General features: G+C 40.1%; 1 protein-coding gene across 17 annotated transcripts in view; it reads left to right on the plus strand.

The window, feature by feature from the left end:
- SIPA1L1 (signal induced proliferation associated 1 like 1) overlaps nucleotides 1–14632 on the plus strand; it is a 482475-nt gene that overhangs the window by 165203 nt on the left and 302640 nt on the right. The gene's annotated exons all lie outside the window — the stretch shown is intronic.

Genomic DNA, 14632 nt, shown 5'->3' on the forward strand with positions numbered 1-14632 from the left:
ATTGATGTATGTTATTGTTAAAACTGATCTGCAGTATGCAAAACGCTAATTTAGTGTCCTTTCTTGCCATGTGTGGAAAAAAAGAAAGTGTGTTTGTATGTGGGGGTGTCCATTATATTTCAGTGATTTGAAAACTAACGTATTTCTTGCTGTGGATTTCTTTCACATTAGAAAGTGTTCGTGGTGTTCTACTTTCTTTGTGTTTGGTTTGGTAGACATTGTTTTCTTTCAAGCACCTTCATTTTGAAAATGAACACATTATGCCTGTCGTATAAAATAGGAGATTCCTTGACCTAGAATTCAAAAGTCATTGAGTTGCTGTTTTAATACGGGTAAGTGGTTTAAATACACTGCCAGTTTCTTCACCTATAAATGAGAAATATAGACTTAACAGGCTCGTTAAGGGTATCTTACATGTAAAGTCAAAGACAGGAAAGTCTTTAACAAATTACACAGTGGGGCATCTGTGTAAATTGGTGTATTGAGTAATTAATGTGTTCTTGGACAGTCAGGGATTAAACTATTTGTATTTATGCTCTTTGGGAATTGAATGGTTCTTGCAAATAACTTTTAGTATTACATTCTCCACGGTGGAAAACTTGTCCTATGCTTTGCCAAAATAATGCTTATTTCATGACACTTTCACAGCCTGGGTCCAGTCCAACGTGAAAGTAGAATTAGACAACTCCCTAAAAGCTGTTATCGCTGAATGTTGTTATTTAAAAGATCCTCAAGAATTTACCTCTAAATTGCCCCATGTTCAACCTGGTATTTTGGGATGCTTTCTAAAGACACCTGTTAAGTGCTGGTATTATCACTGAGGAAGAAATTCTATGTTGAGATAATCGTCTGCCTCTGGCATTCCAGCTCATTGTAATTTACCTAGAGAATGGGACCTTAAGGGAATAGGTCCATTGAGTTTTTTAGAAGGGAGGGAAGAACAAATCTAAAATCTAGAGCAGTGTCAGGGATAGGAGGCCTTGATAGAGCGGCATAGCTGTTAGCCTTGGGAAGCAAGGCCGTGATCTCAAGTGGAATATGGATAATATGGATGCTTTACAGTGCTTTTAGATCCAGCCATGTCTGAGCTCTTAATCACCGTAATAACTTTCATGGTTATGGTCGTATTTGAGAATAAGGTCCATGGCTCTTGAAGACCAAAGATCTAACTACTCGTGGCTTTAGCAACATTTAAATGCTGTTCACATAAGCCTCTTAAAGCATGTTTCAGATGTGAGAAAAAATGGAAGTTTTCCCACTTTTAATTGGGAGAGCAAGAAAAAAAAAAGAATGTTAATACCTAGCTATTATGATTACACAGTTGATATTTGGACAAAGTGTAAATTATAGCATTCATTGTGTGTCACTTACTTCATGAGTTTGGAATCCTCCCCTCCCCCTCTGCTCTTGTTTAGTGTATTTAGAGGCACCTAGACTATGGAGGAAATGGCATATTTATGGTGATTTTTGTCAAGTTGGGGATAATGGTGATCCATACACCAGATATGGTATGTTTCTTTTTTTTTTTTTTTTTAAATAAAAGAGTCCTGTAGCTATGAACTTTTACATTTGTTGACATGAGGTGTAAACAGCTTCAGTGCTTGAAAAATGAGGATATTGGTTTAAGCAGCTGTTCTAGTGCATTTGCTCATGATCTTTTTGGTCCTAGAAATATTAAAAATAATCTCAATTATAAGGTGGCATTATTATTGAATTGAACAGTCCTGTTTTGCTACTGCCTTGGCAGCTGCAGTGTGATGATTTTGTGGACTTCTCATCTACTTTTTGTGTGCTGGTCAAGTTGCACATTCTGGTGTCCTCGTCTCTGAATGTGTTTCATATTCTATTTGCCTGATTCTTTCATTTTGAATCCATGAGATTCAGTGGGATACTATGGAAAACAATTGCATATATGTTTTTTAAAGACTGGGAAGTACCACTTGAGCTCTCTTTTATTCTGTTCTCTCTTCTTTTTTTGTTTTGTTAAACCTTATTTTTTAGGGCTCTTCTTTTAGAAAAATCACCAATACGGCATAGTAAATGAAGGCTGTCTTTGAATTGCTTGAATGTCAAAACATTTTTATTGTAAGAGGAAGCCAATCCTACTTAAAATTTTTCTTGGCTAATTAAAGTTTAGGATTTTAATGAAGTTGTACTTAGCAATAATTATGTTTTGAGTTAGGTGAGTTTTGGAGGAAGAGTGGTGATTCTGGTTTTCCACTGTACTTTCACTGAGGACCAGGACACCAAAGGTAGTAAGAGTTCTGTGTACCTTGGTATTGACACTGTAATTGTGTAAGCCAAGTGTTCTGGGTGGTTCCAGGCTAGCCTTCCTTTACAAGGGTGGTAGAAAGTGGTAAAACCAGACAGAAGGCTTCAGAATCTGGATAAGCAATGAAAACGGCATTGCTGTGGAAACTTTGTCCCACCTTTTGTAACTATGGAACAGAAAAGCAACAATAGCCTAAACAAATTTACATTAGAACACGTTCAGAGGATGTAGAAAGGGGAGAGATTGTTTTACCCAGCAGTTTTTACTGTTTTTACTCAGTTTTGTCAGTTGTCAGTCCCTTTAAGAACATCTTACTATTGACTTTTCTTAGGATTCACTTACAAAGGAGCCATGTAAAATTGCACCGAGTTTCTCTCTGCGTAAGGGTTTTTATTAGGAAGAATAGCTTGGTAGATGCTACGGCAATTTTAAAAGCACTAGTCTGTTCTTGACTTAATTAAAGGGGAGAGTATTTTAATTTGTTCAGCAGCAAACACTGAGTGACCGTATGTGAAAAGGGCTGTCGGTTCTCTGGGGAAGACTGAGATTGGCAAGTTGTAGCCCCTGCCCTGAAAGAGCTCTAGGCCTGTTGGGAAATCCGACACGTGCGTAGTGATACTAGAGTGAAGAGAGCTCCAAGAGGGGCCCGCAGACTGGGGGTTCAGAGGAGGGAGAGAGACACTCACTTCCCTAATGGGTGAGGTGAGCAGGCTCAGTGAAGCTTCGTGTAGGTGGCGGTATTTAAGCAATGTCTTGCTGGGTGGACATAGAAAGTCCTAAATGTTGAGGCATGGGTAGGTGATGGGGACAAGAACTTCAGATTTGCTATTATGTCTAGCTTGGAAAAGTAAATAATAGTTGTAATAATACTAATACAAGCATTTGCTGAATGCCTAATTTGTGATAATTATTTGTTTCAATTCATTTTCTCATAACAACGTAAGAGCCCTTTGAGGTAGGCACTATTGTCACCCCCATTTTACAGATAAAGAAGTTGAGGTGTAGATAGATAAGTTAAGAAACTTGTGTAAGGCTACGCAGTTAGTAGAATTTGAGCTAGTTTCTGAGAGCTCACCCTTGCTGGCTATGTTGTACTATGGAAAATATAGCAAAAGTGGCTTGGGGTCTGTTATGTAGAGCCTCAAATGCCCACACGAATAATTTAATATATTGGAAGACATTTTTTTTTTTAGTGGTTCTGTACAAGAGTTGTAAACATACTCTCTTACCTCTTTGAATGTGCCATGCTTTACTGCTTTTGAAATGCCTTTCCCGTGTTACCCTGTCAGCATCTACTCAGTTTTCAGTGTTTGCTTCTATATCACCTTTCTGTGAGGCTTTCCTCCCTCACCAAGGGAGAAGAACCCTCGTGGAGGCTCCCGTGGCTCTTCGGCCCCCACACCTTTAATACAGTGTTGGTTAGGTGGCAGGATGGTTGTTGACTTTGTTTTTTTCTCACCTAGACTGTGAATTATGTGAGTATTGGGATTGTGGGTCCTTTTTGTGTCCCTGGCGTTAGGTTCATCATTGTAGCCGAATAAAGCTCAGATAAATGACAGCTGATTGAAAGGGAGGGTGATAAATTCTCAGGCATCATACTGACTTTCTAAATTGCTTCCCTTCTGAGTTACAGGTGTTTGAATACCTAGAGAAGAGATAAATAGATGATACAATTTTTGGTTGACTGGGTTCCTCTGAGAAAGAAGGAGAGAGATTATTCTGTATTTGGGGTTGCTGGGAACAATTTCTGGGAGGGCCAGGCTCTAGGCTGCGCCCTCACGGAGGTGTAATGTTGAAGTTGGCAGAGGGGACAGGGCACGCCGGTTGGGAGAACAGCGTGAGCAGAGGACAGAGATGGGATCAGTTATGAGATAACACTACCTGCCCTGACACCCGAGCCTCTCAGCTTCCTGCCCAACCCACTAGAGCATTTTATAGTGCAGAGAATCTCTTGAGAGCCCCGATTTTCTTTATAATCTGCCAGAAAGATGGATGGGCCAGCAAAACATTTGCCATGTTGTGGTTTGAATTTAAGGTAAGTTCCTAACACACATGGAATATGAAATTCAGGTGTGCACGATGCCTTTTTGGTAGGAAGAGTGCTGTAGAAAAACAGGCCCATTTGGTCTAAATTAAACTCGCCCTCAAGGAATTCCTTAAAATCTTAAAACAAGTAACCTTACATTTAGCTGGCATATGGTCAGCCCGACTCAAGTTTCCTTTGACCGTCTAAGACCATTAGGAACGTTGAGACTGTGGCCATGACTTGTGCTGTTGAATTCAGCTTCTTGCCCTTTCTCTGGAAGCATGCTGGCTGTGATGCGGGGACTGAGGTATTCGGTATTTAGGAGATATTTGGGAGAGGCGTGGTTAATCGGACCCATGGAGAGGAACTCGTTGAAGAACTCTCATAATAAATGAGAGTGTTAGAATGCAGACAGGGTGTCTTTGTTAAGAAACCTCTTCCTACAGTTGAAAACCTTTTAAAAGTGTTTTTGAGGCTCAAGCCAAAGTACTGCAAATGATGCCATGAAACTACCGATGCTCCCAAATTAAAAGCTTTCTCCCTCACGAAGTTCGGATTAATAGTGGCTGTGTTTTTAAGAGTGCGTGCCTAACAGGGGAGGGACAGTCTTTCCCAAGATGGTCAAGGTCTTAGCTCACCATTTTACTGCTTGATTGTTCTGGGACCGTGGGCCCTACCATGGGTAGAAGGAAAGGCTAGAGGGAAGAAGGTTTGTCCCTTGTGTGTGGCCCATCCATCCTAGTGTCCTCTTTACACACAGTTGCTGGATTTAGTTTCCCTTTTCTATAGATTACTGAAGATCTTAGGGTTGTAGGTGTTTAAACATAAGCTTCACGAGGTTAGGAACTTGGTTTTGTTCCCTAAAATCTCCCCAGGGTCTAGAATAGCATTGTTAAATAGAAATTTAATGTACGCCTCTCTGTATTTAAAAATTTCTGAACTTCTAGGGGCGCCTGGGTGGCTTAGGTTGGTTAAATGTCCAACTCTTGATTTAGGCACAGGTGGTGATCTCTCGTCTGTGGGAACGAGCCCCGCATTGGGCTCTGCACTGACTGCACGGAGCCTACTTGGGGTCCTCTGTCTCCTGCTCTCTCTCTGACTCTCCCCCTCCCTCTCCCACTCTCTTTCAAAATAAATAAATAAAACTTAAAAAAAATTGAACTTCTGGTTGCCATGTGAAAGTAAAGCACAAAGAGAAGAAATTAATTTGAATAATACATATGTTTAGTCTAATACCCAAAACATTATCTTCTTAACACGTAATTAGTATAAAAAATTACCGAGACATTTTACTGTCTTTTGTCCGTACCGAGTCTTCAAAATCCAGTGTGTATTTTATGTCTCAATTTGGACTAGGGCCATTTTGAATGCTTAATATAAGCTACATGTTCCTCTTGCTTATGGTATTGGACAGGACAGGTCTGGAACTGTGTCTGGTCTATGTAGAAGCCCAGCAAATATCTGTTACATGAAGGAAGAAAGGGAGAGAGGGAGGGAAGGAGGAAGTGGCAAAAGTTAAAAGATGAGTAAACAGAGTGACGTTATTTGACTTGTTTTGGGGTGCCCTAGTGGTTTCTAGCTAGAACAGCAACTGCATGATGAAAAATGCTGTACGCTTTTAGTTTAAGATCGTTTGTAAATGTGTTACCTCACTGATACATACCTTCCACACCGCTGTGTGGACAGGTCAAGTTTTTTTTTTTTTTTTTTTTTTTTAAATTTTTTTTTTCAATGTTTATTTTATTTTTGGGACAGAGAGAGACAGAGCATGAACGGGGGGAGGGGCAGAGAGAGAGGGAGACACAGAATTGGAAACAGGCTCCAGGCTCTGAGCCATCAGCCCAGAGCCTGACGCGGGGCTCGAACCCCCGGACCGCGAGATCGTGACCTGGCTGAAGTCGGACGCTTAACCGACTGCGCCACCCAGGCACCCCGACAGGTCAAGTTTTAACAGTCTTTAATGTATGGGTGGCCTGGCCGAGGCTTAACTAGGTTCAGCGAGTGTGTGCTTTAACCAGACTTCAAACTCACTCTTCTGAGTCCTAGTGCAGTACTTTGTGCTCGCTGCATACCTCCCATCTGGTTTATGTTACGTGTGCACATACTTCCCTGTGAACACTTGTTGGCTCTTAGATATGGGTAGATACTAAACGCGATACACTGAATAAATATTTTTAACACAGAACTATTTAAAAATAGTAAAGGTCAGATCTGAAAATTTGTTTTTAGTTCAGTAATCAGACAGGAATGGGTACTGTAGCCAAGAAAGTTGTGTGTGTGGCTTCTCGAGCTGTTAGGATCTTCTGAATTATAGAAAGCACATAAAAATGTGAGTGAAAAGATGGTTTATGACAAGGTATGCATACATGTGTTTGAAACTGTCCCTCTGTATAACCATTTTATCTGTCAAACATTTGTTCCCTAGTAGGCATGTGTCATGATTTTTCTGTTCTAGCACACGGAAAAATGTCTTGTTTCTTTCACAGAGGGAAAGTGACTTCAGCATAATAACCCTCCAGTGCTTGAGTTACTGGATTTTGCGGCTTTCTTGTTTCTCAAGCTATTAAAATGGTTGGTTTTATTGTGCTTAACTTTTAAATAAAACCCTAAGGCAGATACTTCTGATATGATTCAGTTTCTTATGGCTAAAATGCTGCAGAGCAGTTGAGGTCAGTTTCTAGAGCATCAGTATGATGTTATGGAAACATCTTCTTGGATAGAAGCCAACATTGATCACATTTGTATCTAAATCCTACTCTGCAGAGCCTAGTGTGTTAGTGAGGTATCAGTGCACAATAAATTCTTTATGCAAGGTATTCAAATATTTGAATTTGTGAGAAACAACTGTAACTTACAGAAAATGGCAGTGTAATTGTAAGGTTTTCCCACAGTGAGAAGATACTGCAAAATATTTTGTTCACTGTTTCTCAATTAAAGACAATATACCACGAATTTCAAAAAAGTAATGCAAAAGTTAACTCAGCAAAAAATGTGTGTTTAGGTCTTTGTCACAGCAAAAGCCACCACTTAGATTTTAATTGATCTAAGCTGTAAGCAAAGAAGTTAATTCTAATTTATCTTGCATATATGGGAGATCACTCATAAGGAATTTTCTACAAAACCGCATGAATGTCATTATCCACCAGGTAGGCTAAGGGTTTAAGTGTGGATAACTCCTACACATACTTCACCTTCTGCTTGTAGAGCCTGGGGAATGCTAGGAATTCACAGAAGTGAATTCTTTTTTTTTTTTTTTTTTTTTTTTTTAAATTTTTTTTTTTTCAACGTTTATTTATTTTTGGGACAGAGAGAGACAGAGCATGAACGGGGGAGGGGCAGAGAGAGAGGGAGACACAGAATTGGAAACAGGCTCCAGGCTCTGAGCCATCAGCCCAGAGCCCGACGCGGGGCTCGAACTCACGGACCGCGAGATCGTGACCTGGCTGAAGTCGGACGCTTGACCGACTGCGCCACCCAGGCGCCCCCACAAAAGTGAATTCTTAACGCGACCGAACCTTACCCTTTCTGTGCCAACTTCCAGACTCCAGAGGCTTGCAGTGTCACACCTGCTCTTCTTTCCCAACTGGGTGGCCTAGAATCTGAATAGATGGAGGACCGGAGGTCCTCCCTGCAGAAGGTGGTGGAATCTTGGATACGCTTAGTTCACGAACAGCGGAAGACTGAGGGTTTATTTAGAACAGCAGTTCCCAGCCCTGGCTGAACATCAGAATCATCTGAGGAGGTTTGGGGCCTTAAAGCTGCCCAGACCCATCTGTTCCACACCAAAGTCTACCTACATTTCAGCTGTGATTTTAATTTCTCACTGAAGAGCTTTCTTGAATCTCTAATCATGGCGTGCCTTACATTTTTTACCAGCGTACCTGCTGATCAATAGTGATTTCTGATGAATCTCCAAAATACTCAGGAAGGTTTGTTTGTTTCAGAGACAGGGAGGCTTGGTAAAGGGTGAAATAGGGCAGGTTCCTCAGCAAGAAGTCCTGAGAGGAACACAGCCCTAGGAGGTGGGTAGGTCATGGCAGCTGGAGAGAAGAGGGACAAGTAGGCCAAAGGTTGGAGCCTGTAAGGGGAGTGAAAGAAGTGGGTTGTGCCAGGAGTCCTTCTGAGATGACTCAGGGGATGTGGGTTTAGCTATCTGGAAATTGCGTATCTTCGTAATTTGGATATTTCCCTTTTCCCATTCTTTGTCAGAACAAGGAAGAGACATGATTGATGACCATTGCTCAGAGAACCTTTTTCTTCCATTTGGATTGGTTTTAGGATAGTACTGTTGGTAGGAAGTCTGACATCTATTTTAAAGTGGTAGTTTTTTCCCACCACTGCTTTTATATTTTACATAGTCTTGGATACACAAGGGTACTTTAAACTCCTGTTTCAGATTTCCGGGAGATTGCTGGAGACAAGCTGGATGCCTCATGTTTTGGAAGACTTGGTGTAGTTTCCTTCTTTTATTTGGTAGTAGCAGCCTTTGGTGGCATACTTCTTAACTTGTTAACTTGTAGACTAAGTTATCTATTAATTCAAAGGTGAACCTTTGTTGATAATAATATGCAGCTGTTATCAGAGCCCTTCCATTCCTAGGTTTGATATGCTGACTGCAGTGTGGTGTTGTTGGTGTGTGTATTTCATTGTTTGAAGGGCCCAGTTGAGAGTGTGAAAGGGAATTGATGTTCTGTGGAGTAGTGCTGTCACTGATGCTGGCTTCTGATTTCCTGGTATTAACCTGTAAACATGAGTCCCTTCACAACTGTTGTCAAGATGCAAAACAGTAGATCAGAGAGTAAATGCACTTTTTTGGGAGGGTGGGAGCATTGTTTAGGACTGAACCACATTGTTTGGGACTGAAATCTGTTATCTGGCATTCCTCTGCTTTATAACATTTCACATAAAATATGACTGTGAAAAAAATAACAATCCAGAAGCCTTTTTTGATAAAGCCTGAAGATTTAAAATGTTACAGCACTTTCATTTCCCCCGCTGACTATGAGGATCTTTATTGTAGAAAATTGTGGAAACTACAATAGAATATAAAGAAGAAAATAAAGATCGCCAGTAATTCTGCAACTCAGCAATAACTGTTATTAACATTTAAACTATTTCCTTTCAGGGTTTTCTTGTGTATGTGTGTGTGGGAGGGGCGTGCATACTGTTTTTTATCCTGTTTATGAACTTAATATTATGAGCAGTTTCCCATATGAATAACTCTTCTTCGAAAATATGGTTTTCATCGGTTGGTCTGTTGCCCAGATATTTTCTTTACTTTGGACTTTTGGTGGAAACACCACTCAGAAGTTGGCTTGGATGTCTTTTATTCCTCCACGATGCCTTTCCTTCCCAGAGTAAGTGGAAAAAATCTCCACTGAGATTCCACAGAATGTTGATTTCAACGGTCCTAGCATACCTACCATATCTTGCTTCATGTAATTTTTTGTGTACACATCTAATTCTTCATCTAACATTTATTGAATTAGCCCTTCCTTTGTAACAGGTGCTATGCTGAGACCTCATAGTACAATGGTAATGGAAAGGAGATAAAAAGCAAAACACCGTCAGATAGTTTTGTGCCTGCGCCCAGGATATTGGCCCATGGGCTGGGGATACAAAGATACTATTCAGGTAATCACACAGTTGAATGTTAACTTGCAATTATAAGGGTTTTTAAGGAGAGGTAAATGGTGCTTATGAGAACAGTTCAAATGAATAAAGACGAGGTGTTTCATTTGACCACAGATCTCATCTGATCCAGGTCTTAACTTTTATAAAGGTGTGTGCAATCCAGAAACACCTTGTCCACTCAGAGAGCCCAGTGTGGTTCAGTGCTCTGCTGTGGTTGAAGGGCACTTGGGTTCTTTGTGCTCAGCTCTGACCAACCCGTGTACATTCTAAAGAGGGGCTCACGTTAGAGAAGATTTTAGAAAAGATTTCAAATATGGCCCAGTTAGAAAAACTATAGCAAGTGCTTCTGAGGAAGGGAAGACAGGAGGAGGACGTTTTAGTTGTTGTCCAATATGGAGCCATTTATCGAGGTGTATAGAAGGGATTCTGGTAGTTGATGGGAAGAAGTGAGACTATTCTGCTGGTTCCCTTTCCATTCTAAGATTCCACATTTTAAAGATTATCTGAAGCCATTCTTCATGTGGTTAGTACCAAGAGGACCCTGAGGGTTGTTTTCAGCTTATGTAAATTCGGGTGTAGAGGAAGAGTGTCCACCCATCTCCCTGCCGAGTGACCCCTCCCATCTCCATCTTCCGGAAGTTTGAGGACCTGATGAGCTCCTGCAGGCAAACAGTATAGGAATTCTCATAACACATGGAAGAAGTCTGATTCCCTTAATATGGCAAAAGGCCATCTTGCTTCCTATCTGACTCCTCTCTCCTTTCTCTGTCACTGAGCCTTGGTTGTTTCAGTGATGGGGAAATTTCTTATGTAAGGCAACTTTTGTCCTTTGGTGCCCTTACTGTTTCTTTTTCTTACGCACTCCTCTCTTCTTGCTAAAAAAAAAAAAAAAAAAAAAAAATTAATTAATTCCTTTTTTAGGACCAGCTAAAGTTACCATCTGTAGAGTTTTTCTGGCTTCCTAAAGTTAGTCACTTTAGAACACATCCCTCTGTTATTATATTGCTGAAATTTTTTATTTAGTTGTTTAGCTTGCTCCTTTGGATTGTAAAGTATTTGGAACTATGTATTCTGTTTGACTTTTCAGTGCCTGAAAGGCACTCAATAAATGGCACACTCAGGGCATTCAGTAACTTTTGAGTGAATGAATGTAATTCCTCATTTGCTTTATTGTACTGTACCTTATTGTGGCCTTAGTGTACTTGATTGTACCATCTTATTGTAGCCTTACTGTACTTTACTGTACCTTATTGTGGCTTTGACATTTGACATCTGTGAGACAAATAGCTGAACTTTTGATTGGCTGATTAACACCTTAGAAGGTCAGGAGTACAGTTTTCTTGAACCCTTTATTAAAAATGCCAACAGAGAGGATGTTGTTAATGTGGTGGGACATCCTCGTTTCCACAAAACCACTTTGTATCTTGGGTGACCTTTTAAACCTCCTTCAGAGTTATCAAATTGACCTGTTGCTAATGTAGCATTATGTATCAACTGTACTCAAAAATTTTTTTTAATTATAAAAAGGATAAAAAAAGGTTATTAAATTGTTGTAGTTATATTTTCAAGAAGAGCCACATCTTAGTTAGTGTGCTAGGTAGTTTTACCACAAACATTTTTCCTGCGTCACTCATTGGTTGTAAGGTAGTTTTGGCGTCAGAGGTAAAATAATGAAAGATAAGAGAGGGATGTTAGAAAGGACATGATGAAACATGAAAAATTTGGTAAAATTCATTACTAATTGTTACTTCTTTAAGAAGTACCAGTTTTCCAAATTCTAGGTCGCCTGTTTTTACCCGAGTGCGTATTGCACTGTGAGAGCCTTCTACAATGTTGTTCATTCTCGGCATATTGTGACCTGTCCTTTGATAGTCCAGGGTTGTGTGGGAACTGGAGAAGAAATACTGATGTAATACTGTAACTAACAGAGCTTTATTGTTGTTGTAACTGACGTGTTGTCATTTTCTGGTACAGCACAGTGTGTAGTCTGGCATTTCGCTCTTATTTCACACCTCCTGTTGGCTTTATCACCATATTTTCTATCAGGTTGGTGTCTGTAGTGATCATTGCTGTTCTAAGACCGCCATGGCTACTGGCCACCGTATAGACCGTTATGGGGGCTAGGTGACATTTACATAATAAAAAAGGAACTTTGTCAATGGAGAAATGAAAGCACACTGACCACCAGCTTTCAGTATAGTAACTGTGCTGAAGGCGGTTGATTCTTCAATGGTGAAATGAAACCCAACTGTCAACCAGTTGTTTTATCTTAAACCAAACTGCCAACCAGTTACTCTGTTTTTTATGGAAATTGCCTTATGGCCAGTTGTTTACGAGGTGAAAACATGAAAGTGCTTGCAGCAAAGACGTCTGTGGCAAAGGTGCCCATGGTGAAAATACCAGACATGCTTTTTTATCAGGACAAAAAAGTGAGGCTGAGAGAAAATGGAAAATTACCGTTTTTTATTTTTATTTTTTGAATTGTAAAGAAGTGATAGGCATTTACAGAAAGGTGACATTAGAATTTGGGAGTGAAGGAAATCCGTACTAAGATAAGTTCCAAAGAAAATTGTGCGTGCCCTGTGAGCAGCTCAGGAACATACCGTATTCTAATGCGGCATAGAGCTCCTAGTTGGCAAAGGCTGGTTTTTATAACCGACCATGCTCACGTGTGCAGGAGTTGCTTCAAAAAGAGCTTGGCAGTTAATCCGCACCGGTAGTCTGGTTTTCCAGCGCTGATCAGACCCTGCAATATCTGATACGCTTAAACAGAAATTTCCGAACATTGACGTCTACTAGAAAATGACTTGTTAACAATGAGAAATCTATTTCCAAGGGAACAAGTATTTCATACTGTGGTGAGAGAATCCTGTTCCCAGCTGGTACGTTCCCAGGGCAGGATTGGTTTCTTCTGCTTTGGCCAGGTTTGCTTTAGGCCACTTCACTTTTACGAAAGACCTGTGTTCATACCTGTTTTCGCTATCTGAAAGACATCCAAAGAGGGTTTTTGCTTTCATGAAATGGAAATGACTTTTTTGCTTTGCGCCACTTCGGCTTACGAAAAGTTTCATGAGAAAGCTCTACTTCTGGGTAGCAGGGGAAACCTGCATTCTCTCCAGAAAGCTTCCCGGTACGCGTGTGCATCAAGGCTGGCAAGGGTGGATAGCGTTGCTGATGCTCCTTTGGGCGGAGCGTAGGACTTGCTGCCCAAGTGTTTTCTTTGTTCCCTGCCAACATACCGTCCTAGATTTCTTCAAGTTGTTCTACTGGGCACGAATCCTTTTTCTCAGAGCTTCTGGCTGATTCCAATCAAAATAGGGTGTGCCTTCCCTTGCTATTCTAAAGAGCTTCAGTTCCTCTGTTTGTAAAATTATGTCGAATTCATTTCTAAATGTTGATTCATTAACTGGAACCCTCTGTAAGGGATTATTACTTTGTAGATAGTGGTTCAGTTCAGTGGTTCAGTTCAGTGGTTCAGTGTAAATCGGTTCAGTTCTTAGAATGTTGTGTTCTTAATCTCTTGTTCCATTGATGCACTCTCTGGACTTGATAATTGATACCCAGATTTTTGTTTATAAGAAAGAACTTTCTTACTTGAGAGACTTTCTCTGGTGGGACTGTCTTCTTCTATCCAAATTTGTTCTCTTATTCTTCACCTCCCCTAACCCTAACCTGTATACATCCTTTGTAAAATGTTCCTTAAAAATCAGCAGTGAATAAGATGACCTTTGTCCGTAAGCACACTATTTAATTGCATATTTGAATTTAATGATTTTGGATTCAGGTTTGATTTAAGTGATGTGGATTCCTATTGCAAAAAACCCAAACATTTTAGATATTCCTGACACTTGTAGTTGAATAATATGCTCAAAGCACCTTCTATAGCTAATTTTCTTTGTGATTCATTAAGAGGACTTCATCTGATAGATAAACAATAATTAGAAAGATAGCTTAAAAAATTTGTAATTTATTTTGCTACTACCTCAAAAGAGGAAAGTGTTAGAACTTCTTTAAAAAATTCTTTCTTCTTTTTTTTTTTTTTTTTGAGAGTGAATGTGTGCCCACCCATATGTGCCTGTGGGCAGAGAAAGGGCAGAGGGAAAGGGAGAGAGAGAATCTTAAATGGGCTTCATGCTCAGCGGAAGTCTGAAGCAGGGCTTGATCTCATAACCGTGAGATCATGACCCGAGCTGAAATCAAGAGTTGGGACACTTACCAACTGAGCCATCTAGGCGGCCCTAAAAAATTATTTTTATGTGTTCAATTATGGGTACAAACTTTGGGGATATTAGTCATGTTTTATAATTGGGCTGCGCTGTATAAGTATGAAAGAGAAAATACACGAGGGCATAATTATAGCCAAATGTGCAGTTATATTGGTCTCTTAGAGATGGAGCCTGAATAGGACCCTTGGGAAATTTTCCTGAAAAGAATCCTTGATGATCTATACTTTTATCAAATCTAAAAAATACAGTTGACTTTTGAACAGTGTCAGGGTTAAGGATGCAGACCCCCTTCCCCCCCCAGTTGAAAATCTGAGTATGAGTTTTGACTTTCCCAAAACTTTATTAATAGCCAGCCTGCTGTTGAGTGGAAGCCTTACCACTAACAAAAATAGCCAGTTAACACATATGTTGTATGTTATACATATTACATACTGTATTTTTACAATAAAATAAGCTAGGGAAAAGAGAATATTG

The sequence above is a fragment of the Leopardus geoffroyi genome, chromosome B3 (genome assembly GCF_018350155.1).
Source record: "Leopardus geoffroyi isolate Oge1 chromosome B3, O.geoffroyi_Oge1_pat1.0, whole genome shotgun sequence".
In the NCBI taxonomy this organism is placed as follows: Eukaryota; Metazoa; Chordata; class Mammalia; order Carnivora; family Felidae; genus Leopardus; species Leopardus geoffroyi.